A 24,144-nucleotide genomic window follows, 5' to 3' on the forward strand; every position below is an offset into this window, starting at 1 on the left:
TGTCAAAAGAAATAAATAAGAGGTAATGAAAGGTCTCTAGATATTAAAATGAAGAAAACTAAAGGAGGCAAGGCCAGTGTGGACTGGGAGCGGACTAGAGCCTTGGACAAAACATGAAATGAGCATTAAGTTTCTCATTTTAAACGTAAAGAGGAAGATGTAAGATTGTGTGTTAAACTCAGGCAATCAGGAGAATGGAGCAAAGAAAAAGAGTATAGTCATGCTCCAAATACAAACCAAGTCTAGGGATACCAATATACTCAGGACGGAGAAATCTCCAATTCAAAATATTCAAGAAAAAAAAGCCCACACAAAATCCAACTCTGGAAGCCAGAACTATAAAAAACTAGCGAGACTGAAATAGGCAGCCCCACATGACAGGGAGAGGGTAGAATTCAGCATGTAAATGGTGACTTTGAACCAGGGACTTCTCAGATGAGGTACTTTCAATGGTGGTACAGAAGGATTGATTTTTATTTTTTTTTCCACAGGAATCAGGGAACCCTCATCTTCCATGCTTCACTGCACAGCTTCTCTGTTGTCTAGAGCAGCAAACACAGCTTGGAAAATTTGTTGTACAATGAATGAGCTCCTCTCAGCCTGAAGTCATCTATCTTATTTTTATCTAGCTTGGTTTAACAAAATAGAAGTGAGGATCCATTCCGAATAACTTGAGTTGAAGAGTAGGTATAAATCACAGACAGACAACTAAATGCAGTGCTGGAACAGGGACTTAACCTATCTCTAAGTTCAGGCTTAGAACGAGTTGTAATTTTATTATTATTATTATTATTTTCAGGCTGCAGATCCTTAGGGACCAAATCAGTCATACAGAGATCACTTGTACTCAGTTTGTTTGGCTTGTGCCCAAGCAGCTCAGTCCCACTGGTTCCTCAGATGTGGTTTGTGGGACTCCGGAAGCCTGAGGTACATCAGGATAGCACATCCCTGCAAACTTTGTAGAGTCTTCACCACAGCATGAACAGGGAAAATGCAGACAGGTCTCTAAGACACTAAAAGAGTCACCAAAGCACTGTGGTTGAGAAAGAATGAGACACTGTTCTGCAAAGCCTGTGAAATAAATGAGATGCCATTTTGAGATTCTTAGACTGGGGGATTTCATTCATGTAGATATCATGCTTCACTTATTGCAGAAATAAAGCCCTTGTTCCCAATATTATGGCCTAGAAACTGTGTTTCTAGAAGTGCTTCACAATACCTATAGCAGATTAGGGGGCACACAAGCTCTCACTTCTGCTAGTATCCTTTGTGTGATCATTCCAGTGTTCCTAAGTGTAACCTAAATACATTCACTGGCAATGCAAAAAAAGGTACATAAAGGGATTCCAGTTAGAGTGCAAGAACCCTGAAAACTCACAATCAGGAGGGAAGAGCCCAAAAGACTCTGGCACAGTAAACTGTAACTTCTAAAAATTGAATGGAAGGATTACCTCACTTTTTACAGAGAGCATAATCACAACCACAGAAGTTACCTGGGGGCACTGCAGTTGGATCACTTTCAAACTTAAGTTTCTCTTTTAAGCATGCAGAAAAACTGCTGCAACTGAAGATTAAGAAAGATAAACCAAGCATACTTATGCTAAAGACAGATTAGAAATATCTATTCTATCCAGTAGTAAATACTTTCCCTATCATTTCACTCTGGCTTAAAGTTACAGGTGCAGGAAACAGATGACATCAAAATAGGATTGAGGGAATTGACCCCAAGTTTTACCCAGAAAAGGAAATAATAAAAAAAGTTGTTAGCATCAGTAGATTCTGCTCAGATTGGCTGTTCTGTTCACAGAGATTGCTTCTGACAGGTTCTTAACAACACCAGGCAAAGTATTCTCACAGGTTGGCCAACAGCTGTATACGGAAAAAAAGAACAGAACTCACCCAGCTGGTGAAGGGGCTCTCTAACTACACAGCACTCCTAAGGAAGCACCCAAGTCCAAGAAATGCTTTCCTTTCAGTGGCTGATCCTTATATGAGCCCAGGGTGCCTCCACCCTGGGTCCTCCCCTTCTGGTCACATGGGGTGTGCAGATGAAAACAATTTACCTGAGCTCCCTGGGTCAGCCACATTCCTTCACCACGTGCTCAATCACCACTTCAAGCTGTTTCCCTACATAGGTTATATTTTTGATTGTGAAAAATATAGTGAAAACAGCATGGTCACATAAAATTTATGATGTTATGATGTAGTCTGAAGCATAGACTGGTCTAGTGGGAAAGTGGGACAGAAAGAAAGGTAGCTTGTATTTGTCTCTTTTACAAAAAAACAATGGACACTGGAGTATCTGAGGATACTGATATCTGATGACTTGCAGGGCCAAAAGCTGTCTAACATTTTAGTAAACCAAAGCTCTCCTTCAGAAGATCTTACGCAGTAAGCACTGCTACTGACAACAACAAACACTTACAATAACAACACATGTATTCTCATGTAGTGGTCTCAAGTTGTGCCAGGGAAGTTTAGATGCGATATCAAGAAAAATTTCTTCAAGGAAAGGATGGTCAGGCATTGGAACAGACTGCCCAAAGAAATGGTGGAGTTGGCATCCCTGCCTGTGTTTAAGAGATGTGTAGATGTACTGCTTAGGGACACGGTTTAGTGGTGGACTTAGTGGTCAGGTAGATGGTTAGACTCGATCTTAAGGGTCTATTCCAACATAAATGGTTCTCTGCGATTCTAAGGACTCACAGAAAAAGAGCTAATAAGTTTGGACCATCTTCCAGTCTCTACCTGCTTTTTAGCAAGCCTCATCCCTTGGGGAATTTGAAGAAGTCTTCTCCATGACACAAGTGCTTAGAGGCAGAACAAACCAGAACTGGCACTGGAGCATTTGCAGCTTTCAGAGAGAAGAAAAGAGCCACACCTTCTGGTAATGCAAAACAGAGCAGAAAAAGATACACAATTATACATGGAAATGGAAGGAGATGATACTGTCTTAACTAAGAAATATTTAAGAACATTTTTTGGCACAGTAGAATGGATGCAGAATTTTAGAAAGATGATTTTGTTTGAGTTAGAAAGAATCTGAAGTTTGATAGTTATCCCACTTTGTAGAAACTGCAAATCAACTTCTAGTTAATAAAACTCTGCAAACTAGATATTACTTGTGCATGGGCATGGTTCCAGAAGAGCAGTTTACTTCAAGCCTTCATCTTTGACTGAAGTGCTGCAAAGAATCTGCTTTGCAGCTTTGATGACAAGTGCTGTCTGTGCCGTCATTAACAGTAAAATGTATTCTTTGAAGGTTATTAGAAGGCTACTTTGCTGTTAGAGATAACTCAGGTTTTGGCTGCAAATGCCCCTCTGAGACAACTTATAGTAGACAGAAGGTGACTCTCAGTTTCCAGTAGAGATGCCATTCTGTCTGAGGTTTTTAAATATACAAATCTGACTCAGGGCGCAAAACACCCAGGCACTCTCCTGGAAGCTCATGTCTTCCATGCTGGCTCCCAGGTGGTCCATTTGAGCCTGAATGTGGAAAAACTCTGCTAAAATAAAGTCTTCCTACCGTTCTGAAGAGGTCCTACACTTACGGAAATTGAGTGATCCCAAGCTCTTTGGCTTTTCAGATGACTGGATATGCAATTGTACAGAAATACAATCATTATCCACCCATGGAACCTTCTTCCACGTTGCTGAATATCTGGGAACCAGGCATTACAACAAAACCAGCAGCAATAGATGGAATCTTCCTGGCATTGCCACACACCCGTTAATTCTACATAATGCTTTCAAGACATAAAAAGCATTGGACACTGCTATTTTAGATGAATTAACTGACTCAAGAAGTGCAAAATGGATTTCTTATATCACATACCAGCAAAGGGATGGTTCCCTGAATAAAACATGGTGACTTTGACTCCCAGACTTCTGCCGTAGCCAATGGATCATTTCTGTGGTCATTGCTAGAAGGTCGTGTGCAGTTCTACAAAGATGACAACAGAACACATATATGGCCAACACATAGAAACAGGAGAAAAACAGCACCAGAACTCATTGTCCAACAGGCTTTCCTTAAGGAGACTATTGCAGATAATACTGCTTTCCTCCCTAGCCACTGAGGTCACAGAGCAATGTTCAGCGCAAGCTAGCTACAATTGCATGCTTCTGTATGGAGTATTTATACCAAAGCCAGTTGTAAGCTTGGAGTTGATACTCCATGATCTTTCAGTAAGAAATCTGATCACGTCTCTGGTACAGTATTCCCCCATTAAACCCAAAAAACATATGAAAAAGTGGTTTTCCTGTCTACAGAAAGCAGAGTATTGTGTTATTGAAGAAGGTGACATTCCAAAAAGCTGCAAAGTCATCAGGAAAATCATGCCTATATTCTTCAGATAAATGCAAGAATTAGAATGTGTTAGAGGAGAAGCAGAAGTGCCCATGGCTCCCTAGCTTTATAATCTGCCAAGGAGAAACTTTATCAATAATTTATCAAAAGAGGAACAGTTAGCCAAACAGTATTTCTCACATGTACAGAGCACTTAGTGGGAATAAACACACCGCAGTGAGAGGCCTCAACCTGTATGCATGGCTGCTCATGGGAGAAATGTCATTAAAGGCCACAGCACTGTCAATATCTGAAGCAAAGGGAGAGTTTCAAGAAGATTTTGCATCTCAGCTGTGAATTAGGTGGGGAGCTGCACAAGGTGCTCTGGGCAGACAAATCCACTCCCAGTCCTCCCTTAGCTGTTGACAGTTTGGAAGATGGGGTGCAGCCTTGGAGGAGATTTCTGCATCACCATTTTTCCTGCAAGTGTGGAGAAACTGAAACCTGAGTGGACATGTTTCATTTAATGGTTCATAAACAGAGGCTGTGCAAGCTCCATTCCTACATTTCATAATAAGCTCTCAACTACTTCCTTTACTATCTCCATGAAGAGCAGCTATGTTGCACTCTTGCCAGAAGATTAAGAAGTCACTGCTACAGATTTGGTGATCACTTGTACAAAGTCAGCAGAGTCTTACCCAATCCCCTCAGCAGACGTGTCAGCCTTAGGGTTAGGAGTTTACCTCTGCTCTGAGTTAAAAGAATGCAAAACAAACAAACAAGCAAACAAATAAACGAAAAGTCATTCTAGTCTCTGAAACTTAGTGTTTGGTGAGACATTGATTTCTTGGTCTACCACAGACTTCCTAGATGTCCTTGGGTAGCTGCCCCATGCCAGCCAGGAGCTGTTCCAGCTATGGGGATGCATGGCAGCAGTACTGGGCAGAAAACTGCTGTTGATTGGTGTCATACAGGGCTTTGTGCTAGCCACACTGAAGGATGGTACAATAAGAATTGAAAATAAAAATCTCATATGATTGCTGTCTTCCCTATCACCTGCTATACAAGCAATCAAAAACACCCAGCAGAACTATCCAGTATGGGAAGTATTTTCACTGCTTTGACAAGGGGAGGGCAACGGAGGTATTAATTCCTTAGACAGGGAAACAGGAGAATTTGAGGAGGTGGTGTAGGCCAGCACACCCCAAATTAGCATTCTGAATGGCTCCCAAGAGAAGGGAAGGAGGAAACAGAGTCAGTACTAGGGGACAGAGAAGGGCAGAGGATCAGATCCCAAGGAATAAATAAAGAAACAGCAAGAAGACAACAAGGACTGCCTGTTCTCAAGGGCAGCAGCAGCTAGCTTGGATCAGATCTATCAGTTTGGGAACACTCTGAAATTAGATCAGGTCATAGAAAGCCATCTCCTTCTTCCTAGCATGAAATGGAAATTCTGCATTGGCATTACCATTAAATTTGTATTTAGCTTTGTCTGCTCCAGAGGATGGGTACTTACTACTAAAGTTCATAAGTCACTGCCCTTTGGAGACAAACACTGAATAACTGTGTGGAAACTGCAGCTCACTGCCTCCCTCTTTTGTAGCAGAATCAAAGAAGTACCTGACCTGAGTAGGTGTTAAATCTCTCACTGTACATGTCGCTTTCAATAGGAATTTCCTGAGATCTGCTGTGAAACGGAGCTTTGTGCTGTGAACTGGAAGACAGCAGAAATGTTGTCTAACAGTGATCCAGCAGTTTATATGGTGGGAAGAAAGTGCCATAGGCAGGAACCAGCACTACGTTTCCATCCTTATTTTCCTGAATGCTAAAAGGTATGTCTCAACCATAGGAAAAAAAAAAAAGAAAAAAAAGAAAAAAAAATAGCATGTTATTCTCCTAGAAACTAATTATTTATGCACACTGGCTAGCTGGTGACTAACAAGCATCTCCTGCGGAGATCACTATGACCTTCTATTCATATTCTAGCAGTCAATTAGGTTGTTTTACAGATGCTCTAAGCTCAAAATATAAACAAAACCTTGTTGTCTTTTCTTTGTTTTCATTGCTCTGAAGGTGGGGCAAGGAGGGAGAGCTCTGGGGAACAAACCTTTGCCCTAGTGTGACTAACAGGGCATGAGTGATGACACTGGCAGGGCAAGGCAGAGCAAATCTCCTGTTTCTGAGGCCTCAGACAGGTGTAACAGTTCTTTGCGGCACATCGCAGAAGGGATGGTTCTATTCCACATGAAAATAATCCTTTTAACTGCAAATATCGTGAGGTATTTCTTTAAATGTGCCATCAGGCCCTGAAAACAACTACTGTAAGTCAAAATCATGAGCTTGGTTTTGACTGTCTTTAGTAGCTGCCTGTGGAACAAAGAACAAAATGGGAGGTTTGGGAGGATTTCAACTGTAGCTCACTGATCTGAGCTCACAAAAGAAATCTCAATATCTATTCCTTTAAGTGATATTTATAGGCTTAGTAAAGGCTGAACTAATTCAGTTGTTGCTTGCTTATAAATATCCTAGTACTATGTGGGGAGTTGATAAATTAGATTTTGAATTTATTTTTTTTTACTAAGATGGATGCATTTAGGAGAGCCCTGTTATTAAATGGAGGAAGAAAGTAACCTTTAATTTGCAGGTATCTGTCAAGAGGCTATTTGGAATACTAAATCATTCCTGTTGATCTCTAAATGAAATTGCATTTCCTTTTCATATTACATTATTCAGATAACTGATAACTTTACTGTCGAACTGCATAGATAAATGCTGCATCCAAATTAACACAATCTATGGCAAAGGCCATCAGGATGACCAGACTTAATCTTGGTGTAAGAAGGTGGAGACCTATTGAATTCTAATAACCAGGGCTGTGTTTCTGACCTACGGAGTCATGAAGATTTAGTGAGTTACGGTAGCAAGCTGCTTGTAAGCCTCAGTCATTGGATTAAAGACCAAAGGTCTTCTTAGAATTGATGGAATGTGAAATGTCTTAGTAACTGTAGAATTCATGCTTGACCCACAGTTTATATTCTGTACTTCGCATGCTACTCCTTCCCCACAACAGATATGTAAAACAGAGAATCTCTTTCAACTGCTTATCTACCTTCCTGCAACTGATGCATTGCCTTCTCCCAGCTCTTTTGGAACATCCTCACAGGGCAGCATCCTCCAGGACATATTCTGCTGGGTGACAAGTCTGGGGTGAAAAGGATTGTCAATTACTTCCAAAGCTATCAGATCTAAGAATCAGTCACATTCTGCTCCAACACTACTGACGTAAATATGTATATATATACCCACAGCAGAGGGCAGTGAAGAACAGTTCCTACCGAGATCATGTCCTCACCTAGGACACACCCCCATTCCTCCTTACCATAGGAGGGCTCCTAGATCGTTGAGTTCAGTCCCTGCGATTGCAAGCAGCCCAAACTGCGTCATCTCCAAAACAGTTTGTCCCTTGTACAATGACCTCTTCCAGAGCCTCATCCCTCTGCTGGTTACAAATTTCTAGCTCAAGTGTGTCCCTCGCTAGTCTGTGTTTGCCTGTTCTTTCACCTGCATTATTAATGTTTCCTTCTTTTGTGCTGAGTGTATCTTGCACAATTATACTTGCTAACCTGACTTTCTCTGTCATGTATTTTGATGTCAATACTCATACACTACTTCTTTTGGTAGACTATAAGGGTCATACTCTACTAGTTTCTTTTTGTAAATAGCCTCACTTGCTCCTGTCCACTGTACTTCCTTGTTCTTGTTGGCCTGTGATCCATCTCACTTGAATGTAAATGACCAGAATATTGCATTTACAGATACAATTTCTGATGCATGACCAGTGCCTTACATATTGGCGTCACTATTTGTTTACCTGGATGTGCTGCTCCCAGTACAGCCTGCTACAGTATCTGCCTTTACATAGCTGTCACATCTGTTACTCCTAGCCACCTACTAAAGGAAGGTATTTCTTTCTTATTTCCTTTTTTGTCTATTGACCAATCCAAGAATCATCCATAACTTCTCTGCGACTGACACAGCTCCTTTTGGTGCAACTGCTAAAACCTCCTGATTGGTCACTTCCTTATTCACCTTACAACTCTTGCACTGTTCCCCGTATTTTCTGATTTTACTGATAGTTTCCCACAAGGCTCTGCCTCAAACTTTTGATTTTCTAAACAAGGAAAATCCCAGAGACGCAATTTCAAATCAAAGGGAGATATCAGGCAGCATGAAGCCCTCTCATCATTAAATCTGTGTTGTTCTTTCTATTTTCTGCTCACCTCCCTCTCTTCAATTTTTTCCTGCCTTAACACTGATTCTAAAACACTTGCAGCAATTAAAGTAATTAAAAATCTGACTAGATTATAGGCATTTTGTTGTGTTTGCCACTTTTTCTGCTTCGTTTAAACGCCAATAGTGCATTCTCCAACAGTTGTAGCGTACACTTGTAAAATTGCAACTGTGAATTTAATTTCACTCTCTTGTCTTTTGGTATTGCAGGACAGTCATTCTCCAGCCTCTCTGAACAAAGCACATCAATTACTTTGTGATCATTACTGCTTTACATCTAGCAGTGTCTTTTTGTTCACACAGACATCCTCACTGACCAATAGACCTTCGCTTCCAGTTTCAGCCTCAACTTCAATTTTTTAAAAAAAGAATAATTGAACAATTGGCTTATGACTTCTAGAATTCTATGATTCTATGACTTACACTTGGTTTATCCTTAAAGACTATAAAAGCCATCTTCTTCCCTTGGTCACACACCAAACTTGAGATTAAAGGGAAAGTTCTGTAGGAAAAGCCTCGTGGTTATCGGAGTACAGGCAAGAAAGGAAGACAGGCAAAAAAATGTTAGTAAGGCAGAGCTGCATTTATATGCAGTTCTCCCTTGCTATGAACTGTCCTGTTTTATGCATGAAGGATGTACTAGAGACGTAGGATTTCATTACCTTTTCTTTGATATATCAGTACATTCAATGTTATAATCCTCCCACCTGTCTTCTTTAGTTTATTGTATACCCTTACTTTTCAGTAGTGCTAAGCACTATCTAAACTGAGCTCCTCACAACAGATACCTGCCATTTCAGAGGTCCACAAAGTGCTGCACCTGTAAGGCTGTCTGAGTAAGCTATAAGGAAGCAATAAACATGACTGGAGTGCAATTATATTTGCTAACCTGAAAACTGCCATCTTAAGTCAGGAAAGTCCAATAAGCAGAAAAAGGGTAGGCTGCAACTAGAAAATCTTTTCTTTTCACACTGCCATACCTCTGCAACCTTCTACTGATGCTTCACCTCTCCAAGCATCCCTTTCCTCTCCTACCATTCATTCACTTATCTGTTTAGACTGCTAGATCTCTGGGGTCAGAAGATTTTTCTTTCACTTCATTTTGGTGTCTGATCCTACTCACAATACAAAAATAATACCAATCCCCTCAGGTTATGATTCTATTTTAATGCTCCACTCCCTCTTGGAAACTAAACTCTTCTTTCTTGCAGTGGGTGTTTTCATGAGCAGATGAAATTCTAGGGAGTATGAGCCTTCTTCTCTGTGCACAAGGTGTGGGTATGCTCAGGGAGCAGGGTTGCCAAGGAGCAAGGTGGTTGGCCTCTTCGTGAGCTGAATACAAAGCTCTATTTGAAGTGAACCTCAGGAGAGCAAGGACATGTTTTTCAGTCTTTAAAGGGCTGTGCCACAAAGAACAACACTCATTTATTTCTGCACTGTGCCAGAGGTTTTACAGTAGAACAGATTTTTCCTCATTCTTTTATGAGCAGGTACTCACATCACTGTCCTATATTGCTTAAGTACTTTCTGCCTGCTACTAACTTTCCTTGGCTGTGGCTGCTCTCTCCCATAGTGTCAATATGAACACCACAACATGCTGCACACGTCCCAGGTGATGAGAAGGTGCATCTATGCTGCTGTTTCTTAGTTCATCCTCCAGCAGTTTTTGGAGTCCTGTAATATATTAGAATTCCTTCACAAAGTATTACTGCAAATAATGTTCAGTGAATCATAGAGTCATTCAAGTTGGAAATGACCACTAAGATCACCTAGTTGACTCACCCTCACCATACCCACTGACCATGTTCTCCATGCCACATCTCCACGGTTCTTGAACACCTCCAGGGATGGTGACCCCATGCTTGGGCAGATTGTGCCAATGCATCACCACTCCTTCTGAAAAGAAATTCTTCTTAGCGTGCAACCTGATATGTTGGGTCTTCAATGAGTCAAAAACTCAGCATGAGTGAAATGGGAAAAGGAATAAGGACACTGACCTTATTTTTATTTTGTTACGTATACCAAGCATCACAACATCTGCTTAGAAAGCAATTCCCAAGAAAGCATTTTTTCCCCAGAAGCTTTCACAGTTCCTTGACTGAAAGGGGAGCCAAAATACATTAACTTGCATTGTACTGCCCATATCTGTGGTCTTAGCTCCCCAGCCACATCTTCATATCTGAGATATGTAGCAGCTTTCCTGCCTTCTCCTTGCAGAGCAATCCACCTCATAGCTATCTTTCCTTTCCCTGGCGGACAGTCACAGACAAGTCTGAAAAGGCAAACAACCAAGGAAAATACAAGCAATCCTCTGTGAAGTTGGTTCAAGTCTAACTGAGCTAGAATCCTCAAATGCACTGAACGCTGAGAAACTCTCTCCATTGCAGCAGTCCTGCATAACCAACTATGAACACTTGGAGTGTCAAATGGTTCTATTGGCTCTAAACAGGTTTGTCCAATGCAGAGAGATCAGCCATAGAGATCACATGACATTTTCACCATTTTCACCACTGCAAAAGCACATTTTCAGATAGAGCAGGATATAGAGATTGTATTTTCAAAGGCAAAAATGTTTTCCTTCTTCCCAACTTCTTCCCAATTTCTTTCCAATAGATCACTGAGAATTCTCCAATATTAAATTTCTGGGGCTGATTTCTGCCATAGATGCGCAAGATTCCTCAAAAGTCATTAGCAGGTTTAAAGCCCTGACCGGCAGAGCTGAGCACTGATCTATATCTCTTAAACTCAAAGCTGAACTTCAGCAGCTGCATTAGACTCTTATCCTCACAGACAATAGGGATGCATAAAATACACTTTGAAGGCACCTGCAAGTTCTCCTGAAGCCAACTATCTGAGGACAAGGATTTGGCCTCTCAGTATTTTGTGGATTTCCATGCTCAGACCAGTCAATTACAACACTCTGACATTTCGTACAATATTCCCTTTCCAGATGTCTTTTAGGATTTTTCCAACAGGCTTTGGTGCCCAGCAGGAGCTATAACTGGAACAACTCTTTGGCATTTTAAATTCAAGTAGCCGTGACACTTAGTGCAGCAACCCTTCTGAAGTCGATCACGTAGTGCTCCCCTCATCCACTCATCTGAGCAGCACTGACAGAATAAGTTTGCTTTGGCAAATTTTTGCTTTTAATAATACTGATTGATGAAGGTTGAACTGAAGCTGAACTCAGCCTATAATCCTTCATATTACCCCCCCATCCCACTCCCCCCCCCCCCAAAAAAAAAGAGATTAGAAAAGGAAATAAGCCATGACCTTCATGACTCAGAACAATTCTGTATCAGTGTATAACAGGGGTTTTACCCAGGTGAAATATTTCTTTACAAGATCACTGACCTTTTTCAAGCAGTAAATTTCCTGCTTCAAAATAGAGAAACACATAGCCACTGCATGGCCAGGGATGCTGCCATGGGGAGCAGGTGTGTTGGTAAACTCTGCAGATACAAGCATACAGATGAACCTCTTTTTTAGAGCCAGTACTCCTGGAAAAAAAAAATAATTATTATATATATATAATTATATATATAAAATATATAAATATATATATATTATTTTATTATTATTTTTTATATATCTTATATATATTTTAATATATCTAATATATATATATATTAGATTTATGTGCAGGCTGTTGTCTAAAACAACAAAGGTCTTTGTTATCATATACAAAATACCTGCCAGCCTAGTGCAGATGTTATCTGAGAGATCTTTGGTGATCTAAGACAAATGACCCCTCAGGACCATAAATTAGAACAGCCTTACCAGTGTTCTTGGTTATGTCATGTGGATCCACGTGGCCACAGCAGGATTTGGACACCCTCGATTGCCCTCTGCTCCTGAGTAGTCATCTTGGCTGCCACAGGGAAAGGGCTGCCAAAATGAGCTGTGCTCTTCTGTAGAAGTTTCCCATCAGGGAAAGTTCTTCAGTGCTCTCAGAAAATGGCACACAAAGAAAAGAAAAAAAATAATGGGCCAGCTTGACCAGTGCAGAACATCTCACAGTACAGTATCCACTTTTGCTGACCAACATTAGTAATAACAATATATATTTTTGAAATATGATTTAAACATTTCTTTTAACAAAATAAATTCCTACAGAGCAATTTGTGGGCATGAATGCCCATGCTTTGGGCAACATTTCTATTCATCTCATACCTCAATGCCCAGCTATGTTTCTATCAGTCTGGCACAAGCTGGAGTGATGCAAGGTTTAGCCAAGGGAGCAACTCATTCCTGCTCCACCTATTTGCAGCCCAGAGACATTAAAGAATTCCAAGCTGGGATTCTCCTGTATCTCATGCTGTGATTTTTGCAACTCAGTGAAGATGAAGTACTACCATAGCGAGTATGCGAATGGCTGTAAACTGCAATTGTCAATCAAGGCACTGCTTTTTTTTCCTTTCAATCAGATGGCTCTGGTTCATTCAGCAACACAGATATCTTCAGCTTTGGAAAACTTTTCAACTGGGCCAAGCAAATAAAAACTGTAAATAGTCCCAGTACTCATCTACATGCTGCCTTGCCACTGCAGAGGCCTTGAGGTCTGCACACAAAATGGGATATGAACTGGGCAGCACAGAAACACCGCACCAGTTTTAGTGAACACAGTAGTTGAAGTGAAAGGAAAATGCTGTGCTTTGATCAGGCTCAGTGTGGAACAAACACAGTAAAGCCTCCAGTGTAAAGATTTCAATAGGACTCAAGCCTTGGAGAAAAGCAGAATGAGCGCTGCTATTTAGAGCAACTGGTGGAAGGACTGTGTTCATTGGCAAGGATTAAACTCATGGCAATCAATGACTTCTAGCTCTTCACCTGTCCTTTTCCAGTATCTGATGAATTCTGGTTTTCTAATCTCACTATAAAATTACACAATTTAAACATCCATTTGAAGTAATTCTATTCTAGACAATTTCAGAGCACTAAATTCTGCTTGATTACTTTTTTCCTTGTTACATTCATCATTACAGCTATAGTGTGTTATTTGTTTTAGATGAAAGGCAAAAAGAGGTACATAAATCTTTTAGCGATACCTTGTAACTAGCAACCTCTTTGTTTAGAAAGGCAGATTGGTGCAGATGTATTTAGCCCTCTCCAAACATGATGGAATAACACTGAATATTAGATCTCGGCTGTTTCTGTTTGTTCCAAATATTTAATTAAGCTGCCAGACAAGTTTATTTTTAATGCTGGGAAATACTATCTCCACTTAATGGAATTAATGCATTTAAATTATCTACAAATCTTTAATGGAGTTTGTAATATGTGTTTAGGTAGATACACAACTTTAATATCAACTAACTCCTGCTTGCTATTTTAATTTCATGGAGCACTAAGATAATAATCTCTGGCATAACATAAGAAATTAAGTCAGGATTTATTAAAAGCCTCACTTAACATTAATAGACATACAGGGACCATTGACCTCTGGTCATTGGTGTACTCTTAAGGCAGAGCACAAAAATACACCTTAAAAATGCATTTTCCAGTACCATAAGAGTAAAGAGAGAAGTGGTACTTCAGAATTATTGGTCAACCTAAACTGCAAAATGGTTGAGTAAAAGAACTAAAACACACTGAGCAGTCTCAGGAAGTACAGTCCAGCCACCAATCTCAGGCCTTCCACCCAGCCGTGAAATTCTGACATCCTTGCTCCTAGTGATCTCCAGACTGGTATAGGCTTAGAGGGTAGTTCTGCACCCTCGTGTAACACCACATCTCATGCTCGAAGAAACTGCAGACAGCTGATTTCTGCACCAGCCCATTAGAAGTCTTCCCAGATGCAGACAGAAAGAAATAATAAAATCACTGAGCTCAGAAGAGCTTTTTATTTTTAGCAAATGGAAGGTATCATTTCAAAGCCTTCTGCTTCAACCCCATCCTCACACTGTCTACCATCTTGCTGCTTCCCTCCATGTCCCTCTCAGAGGCTTGTTAGCACAAACGCTGAGCTTCAGACAGTAGTTCCTTTCAAAAGGCAAGTTGCCTTTTTAATGACTCCTTAACACTGGTAATTATTCTGCTCACAACTAGATGACAAGCTATTGGGTCTAGAGCCAGTAATAGTATGTTACCTCATTAAAACCTCACTCAGATTTTTGAGCAGTACAGAGAGAACCATCATCTGTTTCTTCCACAGTCTGTAACTTCACCGCAATAATCAGGCTAAGCTACAAAACAAAACGTTACCCCAAGCATTCATCTGACAAACGCAAGCCCTCTGAGCTAGCAAATCCTTTCCAGTAAGAGTCACAGCACTCAGACCTACCTGATGCAAAGAACACAAAGGCAACTTTTGTCTTCAAGAACATCACGGGAAGGTTGAAATGTAGACTCATGAAATAAACAGCTGGCCGTTATAATGATGATTTGCACACCCAGCAAGCACATCCAGAATTAGATTAACTATTTGGAGCCAACAGTTTTTAAACCTCTTTTTCTAAGGATATAGAGGTTTTGTGGATGTGAGTGAGAGAGGCTGCAACAGTATTTCAGTGGCCACAGTAGTGATAGGTTGATAGTCAGACTAGATGACTTCAGTAGTCTTTTCCCACCACGATGATTCTATAACTGTGTGACTGTCCAGCTGTGATGAGGCCACATTCAACTCAAGCAGAAGTCTCACAGATGTTGCATGAAAATTGGCTAACAAGAAAAGCTTGCAAAGCAGTAAAAGATGCATTATGAACACACTTCATTAGACAGTAGACAGCCAACAACAAATTACAACCTAGAAGAAAACAGTCTACATTAACTGTGCACAAAGATCAATGCATCTTTAAAAAGGAGGCCTAAGCACCCACCATCCCTGTTGCTTTTAGCATGAAGTACTTTGCTTTACAAAACCTGGAAAATTTTATTTTTAAGAAGTATGGTTGATACACTGAAACAGGCTGCCCCATGAAGTGGAGGAGTCACTGTCCCTGGAGGTGTTCCAGAACCATGGAGATGTAGCACTGAGGGATGTGGTCAGTGGGCATAGTAGAGATGGCTGGACTAGATGATCTTAGAGTCTCTTCCAACTTTATTGATTATATATTGGGAATGGTAACTTCACTTGGTAGTTTAACAGAACCTCTCAGAAACTGAAACTGCGTCATTCTTTTTTTAAGACTTAATTTCTGAGAATGATAATTTTAAGTGAAGTGCATTTCCTGATATCATCAGCAAAACAAAAAATCTCAACCTTTCAACTCTAAGGATTATTCTTTCCAGAAATTTTTATTTTTCTTAAAATGAGAACCTCTCTCCTTCTGACAGATGGTCTTGCTGATTAGAACCATAGAACTGAGTTGGAAGGAACCCGTAAAGGCCACCTAATCCAACTCTCCTGCAGTGAGAAGGGACATCTACAGCTAGATCAGGTTGCTCAGAGCCTGATTCATCTTGACCTTGAACATCTCCAGGGATGGGGCAGGGACAAATACTTGACTGTCCTGAACTAAGCACCCACAAGGTACAGAAGGAACCCATCCAGTCAACACAACTCTAAAATCAGCAGAAGAGCTGTATACATCTATCTTGAATTCCACCATGTCTGTCTACCCTGAGCATTCAGTATACCGTTGTAGAAAACTCACTGGCTCTCAGCAGGTTTAAGTGCCACCACAATTAAAGCGAAATAAGTTTTCAACTAAAACACACTCTCAAAATTTTCTTTCACTTAGACAAAAGACAAAATTTGGGGTAAAACATTACAACGTGCTCTGTATTTTATATGCTGGTTATTTAAGCACTCTTTCAACTCTGTTGAAGTCAATTTCCCAGTTCCACTACAGGAAGAGACTACATAAATATCATAATTTTTTTAAACAATGCTGTCAAGTTAACCATAGCTATTCTATTAAAAATATATATAGATCTCTCTCTAAGCAAGAGCTCGAAAGATTAATCACCAGCCTAATTCCAATACGAAATGATTTTCCCTCTTCTTGATACAGAGAGTAAGCCAAATGCTATTTGATACAGGGCAGCATCAGCTGGATATGTACAGACAACACCACAATCCGTTTGGCAAAATATCAGCTTTGACAGTAGAGCATGTTTTACGCACGCTAAGCACAATTTCTTTCACCTCGGAGAGTGTTAGACCAGAAAATCTTGACATGCCTGAGCCTGCTAGAAGTTGTGCAGTGTTTTTAGAAATCATTATGTTTGTTAGAGAACATCAGCAGGAAGATGATGTTGGTAATTATTTAAGCTGGTGATTATGCAAAATATTATTACCAAACAATTTGTGTCACTTCAGAGAAACCTGAAACTCATTTCCATTAGTGAGAATCTGATTCTGCTACTATCCTTGGGATCAAGCAATAAGTAGAGCTAAGATAAATGCTTGACTCACTGTATAAAATCAATTTCGTATCAATAAATTTTGTATTTATGTTCCTACATAACATCAAGCATTACCTGCAAAAGTGCTCATGACTTTAAGGGATCATCAGAGAGCAGTTTAGTGACATCACATCTATTTATCCTACATAGTCATTCCAAAGAAGATCAATTATGAATCTTGTAGTCTTATAATTGCTAATTGATATCAGTTAATTATGTCTTGAGATATACTGATGGAAACATGCAAAGCACTGTCTACAGAGCTGCTCTGCTCTGGATTGCAACCAGAGTGAAGGCTAAATAAAAAAAACGTATTTTGTGTAAATGCAGCAAATGTTTGTAACAGACAGGATAATGAATCTGCACAATTTAGCAAATTGAATTCCTTACACTGATTTCTGAGCTGGACAGTGACACCTCACCCATAGTTGTTTAAGTGAGCAGCTTCATTTGGCGTTTTAAATGGTCAAACTCAGGCAGTTGACCTGGTCTACACCAAATACCCCAAGTAGTTGAGCTGAGCTACTTCCCTGCACTGTGGATAGCAGCTGACCACATCAAGACAAATCTTTGACTCATAAGTTACTAGAACTATGCTTTGTTTTCTTCCTACCAGAATCTGTTGTATTTGAGGAGCTTCGTCAGTGTTCACACATGGTCAGTACAATAAGAGATGAATCAATCTCATTTCACATCTGAAAAATATGGAGAATAACAGCAGAGCATCTCACATGGGGCTCTCATTATAGTCACTGGAGAGAAATAGACATTTCTGGGTTGTCAGCCAAGCAACCTTTTGAGATGTATGCTTCAGGAGGAGGTGATCTGTACCATAGATCTCAGCGATTCTGACTAAATCGCTATTGATTTAGTCATGCTGTGTTCAGTGGGCTTATTGACTAGCTCATACAAGTGTCTGCATTGTAGATGTTTAGATTTACTCTGTAGGAATAAAATTAGTTTCCTAAACATAGGTTCCATGCAAATTAACCACGGGTATCTGGGAAATCCAATTGTGTTTTTCAGGCAAGATGCAGGATCTACAGGGGTCTTGTCTCCAGCCCCACCACTGAGTTGAGGACCATTGGACATCTCCAGTGGTCCCAGGTCTGTGTACAACTGAACTTACCCACACTACATGCAGGAAAAAAAAAAAAATAGGTGACCTCAAGAGATGAGCAGATATCTCCACACCATCTTTAGTGGTGACAGCAGTAAGATAATGACAGTGAACATGTGCCCAGGAAAAGGAGTTCTCCTACCTCACCAAGCTTCTCAGAGACTTCCATGCTCACTGAGTCCCACACTCCGCTATTGCGGTTATCACATCACGTAGTTTGTCACATAAACTTTCTGAGTTCTACTTTAAGATTTGGCATGCTGCTTTACCCTTGTAAATTAATTGAAAGGCAGTTTTGTTTATTGGAGTAATCCATTCTAGATTCGTTAATGTAAAACTTCCAGTGATTTTCAGTTCTTCCACCCCTAATCTTTGGACAAAGCTGTTCTTCCTGTTTGTGTACCTGCAACAACTTTCACAGTATTTCTGGAAACCCACAACAGGAAAGTCTGACTTTTCCACAGAAGAGAAAAAGAGGAAAAAACATTTATTTTTTCAGCCTGAAAACATGAATATTTTCCTAATTTTTATTTAAAAACACTATTTAGCTAATCTTATACATCTCTGTTCAGTACACAGATAAAAAGCAACTATTTTAGAAAGTGCAAAACATTTTTCTTCTCTAATGCTTGTTAGAGGCTATTAAGATTCATCCTTCTCTCATCTAGTTCAGTGTTACATATGCATCCAGTGTCACAGAATCACAGAATGGCCTAGGTTGAAAAGGACCACAATGCTCATCCAGTTCCAACCCCCTGCTGTGTGCAGGGTCACCAACCACCTGACCAGGCTGCCCAGAGCCACATCCAGCCTGGCCTTGAATGCCTCCAGGGATGGGGCATCCACAACCTTCTTAGGCAACCTGTTCCAGTGCATCACCACCCTCTGTGTGAAAAACCTCCTCCTAATATCTAACCTAAACCTCCCCAGTCTCAGTTTAAAAACACTCCCCTTGTCCTGTCACTGTCCACCCTTGTAAACAGCTCTTGGTTAGTAGCTCCATTGTCCTACAATCCCAAAGGAGATAGTTCACTTTCAAAAATCAGCCAGAACTTTCTCAGATTTTTAATAAAGTCTCCTGTAGTGAGTCAGGAACTTTTGTCTTTTTCTCTCTATGCTTTTATCTTTCCCAACAGTTTCAAACATTAGGACACCAGTCTTGCTGCAAGGCACACAAATGAAGTCACTACAGATAAGGAAGCACATAAACTTGAACACGATATCAAATAAAGTACTGGAGACAGGAAGAATACATTTTTAAAAGAGAGAAACCAAGTACCCAAGACAGGAGTTGGGGACTGCTGAACACTTGCCTGCTCTGCTTATTCTGTGAAGTGCATACTCGCAGTATAATCTTCTATTTCTGTATGATAGTAAAGGAACTATTACTTTCAAAGCTAAATGCATTAGTGAGCAGCAAGCAGCGTGGGCTGAACATTGATCTCTGTGTTGTGAAGGCATTTTTGAAATACGAAAGTCACATTATCAACCTGTGAAAGATATTTTAGGAGACTGGAAACCATAAAATACCTAGTTCTGCTTCACAAATCATACAGAATTCATGAATTGTCATGTTAGGACCCCAACAAGTGGCGATGTTTGGACTGTTACAACCTTTATACTGCTTATCCTGCTTGAAAGTATAGACTTAAAAAAAAAAAAAAAGCCATAAAAATGCCCACCCTCCAATAAAGCCTCATTTCCATGGGTTCTGCCTAAAGTCCAGCAAAAAAAAAAAAAAAAAAAAAAAGCAACATCTATTCACTGATTCTAGTGGATTTAGATTAAGTCATTCATCCAGTCATGCAGAAAATATTACAAAACTGTTTTGTTCAAGTTTTGACAAATGGACAAGTTACAGATCAATGTTTTATGCTGCATCCGTTACTCTGGCAGTAGAGTGCAAAACAAAAGCATTAATCTCGTTGACTGTCAGAACAGGAGGTTTGCCCAAAAAGTGCTTATTCTCTTCACAGAGAAAAGATAGTTCAGGTTCTTGCTGAGACAGTTTTGATCTATGATGCAAAAAACCTTCAAGTTCCAGTACCTCCAATCTGACACAAGACACTACTACTAGAATCAACAAACATTGTTATGAGTGCAAACTAAAACCTAGAGAAAACAGAAACATGTTGTAAAAGAAATCATTCAGAGTGAGCTGAAGATTTGGGATAGCAAGGACCATCTATACAGTAGTCACCCATCATCTACATAGCAAGTAGTCAAACACACTTATCCAGGAGGTCCTCTAAGTAAATCACAATGTTCAGAGCACACATCTGTGCTCTCTAAATTCCCTGAACAAAAGAGGTAAGGAACCTAGGTGTAGCTGAATCCACTGCTACTCCCAGTCTTTGTCTACTGCTTATACCTAAGGGCACAATCAACCTAATAGATAAATGTTAGCAAGGCTAGCCAAGCTTAAGCAAACTATCAATCACTTACTAAAATCCTGTACCTGCAAGGCATCTCTCTCCATCGAGGTTTAAGAGATTTTTACAGCAGACACAACCTCAAAAGGTATTCCTTTCCCAAAGGGAAATCCCATCACACAGTCAACTATCATCCAAAAGAACTCAAGGGGCAGTGGGCTGCTCACTATTTATGGGTTAAGATGGTTGACTCAAAGTCATAGATTTGGCATGTGCTCAGCTGACTCCCTACTGCTGAACCAGGTGTCTGCTATCAGCTCTCTCAGCACCCAATTGAGACATTATAGTGGTGATTATCAGTCCTAATGAGACAATGAGTGTTATCAGTACTGCGCTCTGCCCAAGCAAGGCCTCCGGTGCTCTTTTCTTCAGTCATGTAGGTCTCAGAAGCACTCACAAACCTGCCAAGCATCATTCAAAAAACAGTAGAAATTTACACAGAGCTTTCAGTGAACATTTTCAAAGTTCCAAACTTGCAACAAAACCAGGAACGTGTTTCTTCAGGTTTGAGTTCCAGGCTGCAAGTTTCATAGCTGTTTTTCTGCCTGATAAATGCCTTTTTGAATGGTAGAGCTCCCTCTGAAAGCATGAAAGGTGTTCCTCCTTGAAAAATGTCATCTGTGTGAGATAGGCATCCCTGTGATCAATTTTTCATGCTGGTCTTTTTTTTCTTCTGTCTTATGGGATTCTAAGTTTCAGATGATGACCTCCTAAAGTCGTTGCACATTTTATTTTAGCTGAGCTATCATTAAAAATAACATCTTCATCATAGCTCCTGGATAAATCATATTATTTGATGCAGGTCTTTTTTTTTCTTTCTCTATTTAAAGAAAGTAGTATCAAGATGTCTTTCACAGCAAAGTTTTCCTCAAAGAGATAGACATGTTGACCAGACCTGGCACACCAGCTCTTAGGAATCATGGACAAATTGCATAAACCAATTTAGTGCTAACTTGTATGATTGTCAAAAGGAGTTAAACTTGCGACATTCAGGTTCAAATGTAGATCTCCATCATTTCTGCTGGCTTGTAATGATCAGCAGCTCATGTTAGAGCTAAGAGGTCACATAAACCTATATCCAACTGATAAAATGATGGCAGAAACAAAAAATATTGCAATCATTCTTTTAAAATTATTACAATTATTAGTTGTAGCTCTTGATTTTCCTACGATGTTTCCAGCTTAGTAAAATGCAAAATGTAACCAAAAATCTCAGAAAAGATCTGTTTCTCAGAAGTTTCTGATGTTGTTTCTTGAGGACAATAACATAGACATCGCTTGTATAAAATCAGTTATAAGCAGAAAAAGAAATCACATCGTATTTCAATAAGGAAGCCTTAGAAGGATGACTAGAATTAGCTATGAGACTGCATTTTCCCTGTTACATTCACACAAAAAAATGTAGAAGGTTCCAATCCAACATAGAACAAGGATCTCTGGGATGCTCCTCTTTAAATCACTGTAGTATCTAGAGCTCATACCTCTTCCCAGAAGATTCCCATGAAGAATAGTTCTGCTTATTAAAATAAGCACACACTGAGGTTGTCAATGAGCTATGCAATTGATTCTGGGGCTATGACTATTGTTATCCTACAGGCTAGCAGAATACATTTATCCCAGGACTTCTGTTTATAGAAGACAAAAAATCAAACCTTTAGATGTTTTTTTGCATGACACGGTAATTATCTACACTCCATAGATGTTCCATTGTTTAAAAAAATACCATGGTAGCTTGTTTTTTAATGGTCAGGTGGCTTTCTTATGTCTATAAGAAATAGACATACTTAAAATTAGGTAGGTTTAGTAAGAATTAATAATTCATCACACACTCCAATAACTACTTTTTATCCTTCATGAGAACTTCATGGAGTGAATGCCCAAAGCCTAGCAACCAAGGCTGCTCAGTGTATTTGCTTAGAGTCTGGAATCTGTTCAAGCTGGAGCTACATTCACAGAGCCCAGTGTAAAGTTCTCAAAGCCTCTGCAGTCTATAGTGAGACTGTCTGCACAGCTTTATGAGACAAATCCCACCTGGCTTTTTGAACAGTGAAGTTCACTGAACTTTGAAAGTGCCTGCAGCACTGGGCTGCACCATCAGATGCTGGGGTTTGCCCAGCTATGCTCATAAGACCCCTCTGTGATACCTGAGCATTAGAGCTCTCCTTTTACAAACAAGCCTAGAGGCAGAATTGAAAACTGTGATCAATATACACACAAAATGAAAGAAGGAAAAAAAAAAAACCCACCAGGTCAAATAAATTCTTTGTTAAACATTATTCACACTACATCTTGTGGAAGCAAGTGAGTTCATTGCAAAGTCTGATGTTCCAGTGTTGCTACAGATTAATGGTTTTCAGCTCTTTTTTTCCTATTTGCATATATTTCCCAGGAATCCCTGGACAGCAAAATTAGCCTGAGGTTTTTTTTTTTTCCTAATTACTTCTCAAGGATCCCTAAGAAATAAGAACAGCCCCTTTTTGCCCCCTGCCCTCAACCTCCCTCCAAGGAACCACAGACCATAAGCTGAAAATAAACCTACATGAATTTTTCTTTTTCTTTATGCATGCCCTCCCATTTTTGAAGTGTTCTCCAAATGTATTGAAAAACAGTCAAGAATCACAGAGTCATAGAATGGTCTGGGTTGAAAAGGATCACAATGATCATCTAGTTTCAACCCCCATCCACACACAGGGTCACCAACCACCAGACGAGGCTGCCCAGAAAAAAGCAAGCTCTTAAAGTAACATCCTGGGGCTCATAAAGATTGAATACTGTGCACCAAGGTCAGAAATATCCCATTTATTAACATTTTATTTCAACATTTAATAGCCCGAAGCTGTTCCTTTTTAATTTTTCAAATACCTGATGTTTGGACAATTTTTTTTCTCTCATTCCTATTTTCGATTAACCCATGTACTCTGAAGACTGAACTTCAAATATTTGGGTATTATCTGGAATAATCCAGCTTCTACCAACAGATCTACACTATCCAAATCACGACCCAGAGAGTCTGTTTTGTTCTCTGATTCGTAAATCTACCAAAGAGCAGAACTCTGTTGTCAGCACACCTCATGAACTGGTCAGGACAGTAAATTTGTGTTTGCTTGTGTTGTTAACCTCACTCTCACATTTCCCAACATATCTCATGAAAGATGAGGGCCAATACAATGTGAGTAGAGGCAGTGAGGCTTCTAGTGACAAGCATCACTTTCAGCCATTCCCCTGCGCTTTCTAAAGCTTTTATTGATTCTAGAGGTATCTTTCACCAACTGCACAACTTGAAACATCAGATCAGAGTGTCACATTAAGATTATTTTTGTCTGAAGCACAGTCCAGCTTGGATTCTGAAATAAGGAATATCCTGATGCCACCAAGTTCTTTACAAAGTCCCTATCAGGATGGTACAAATTGTACAAGCATTATTCCTCCTACAGCTGCCAATGGACCTGCCCCAGTGTACTGTACAAAAGCAAATGCTAACAAAGCTTTTAGTACTGTTCAGCCAGAAAAAGTCATGATCCCAGATAAGCTGGAGCTTTTGATTTTGTGACAAGTCCAACATCCTGCTTTAGAGACCTTGCAAGTCTTTCTACTGCAAACCTTATAAGTGAGAGCCATAGTGCTGAAGTCTCCCTCAACATCGAAAGCTCAAAACCCAGCCATAT

The sequence above is a fragment of the Lagopus leucura genome, unplaced genomic scaffold, assembly GCF_019238085.1.
Source record: "Lagopus leucura isolate 7727_CA_CO unplaced genomic scaffold, USGS_WTPT01 Super-Scaffold_100157, whole genome shotgun sequence".
NCBI lineage: Eukaryota > Metazoa > Chordata > Aves > Galliformes > Phasianidae > Lagopus > Lagopus leucura.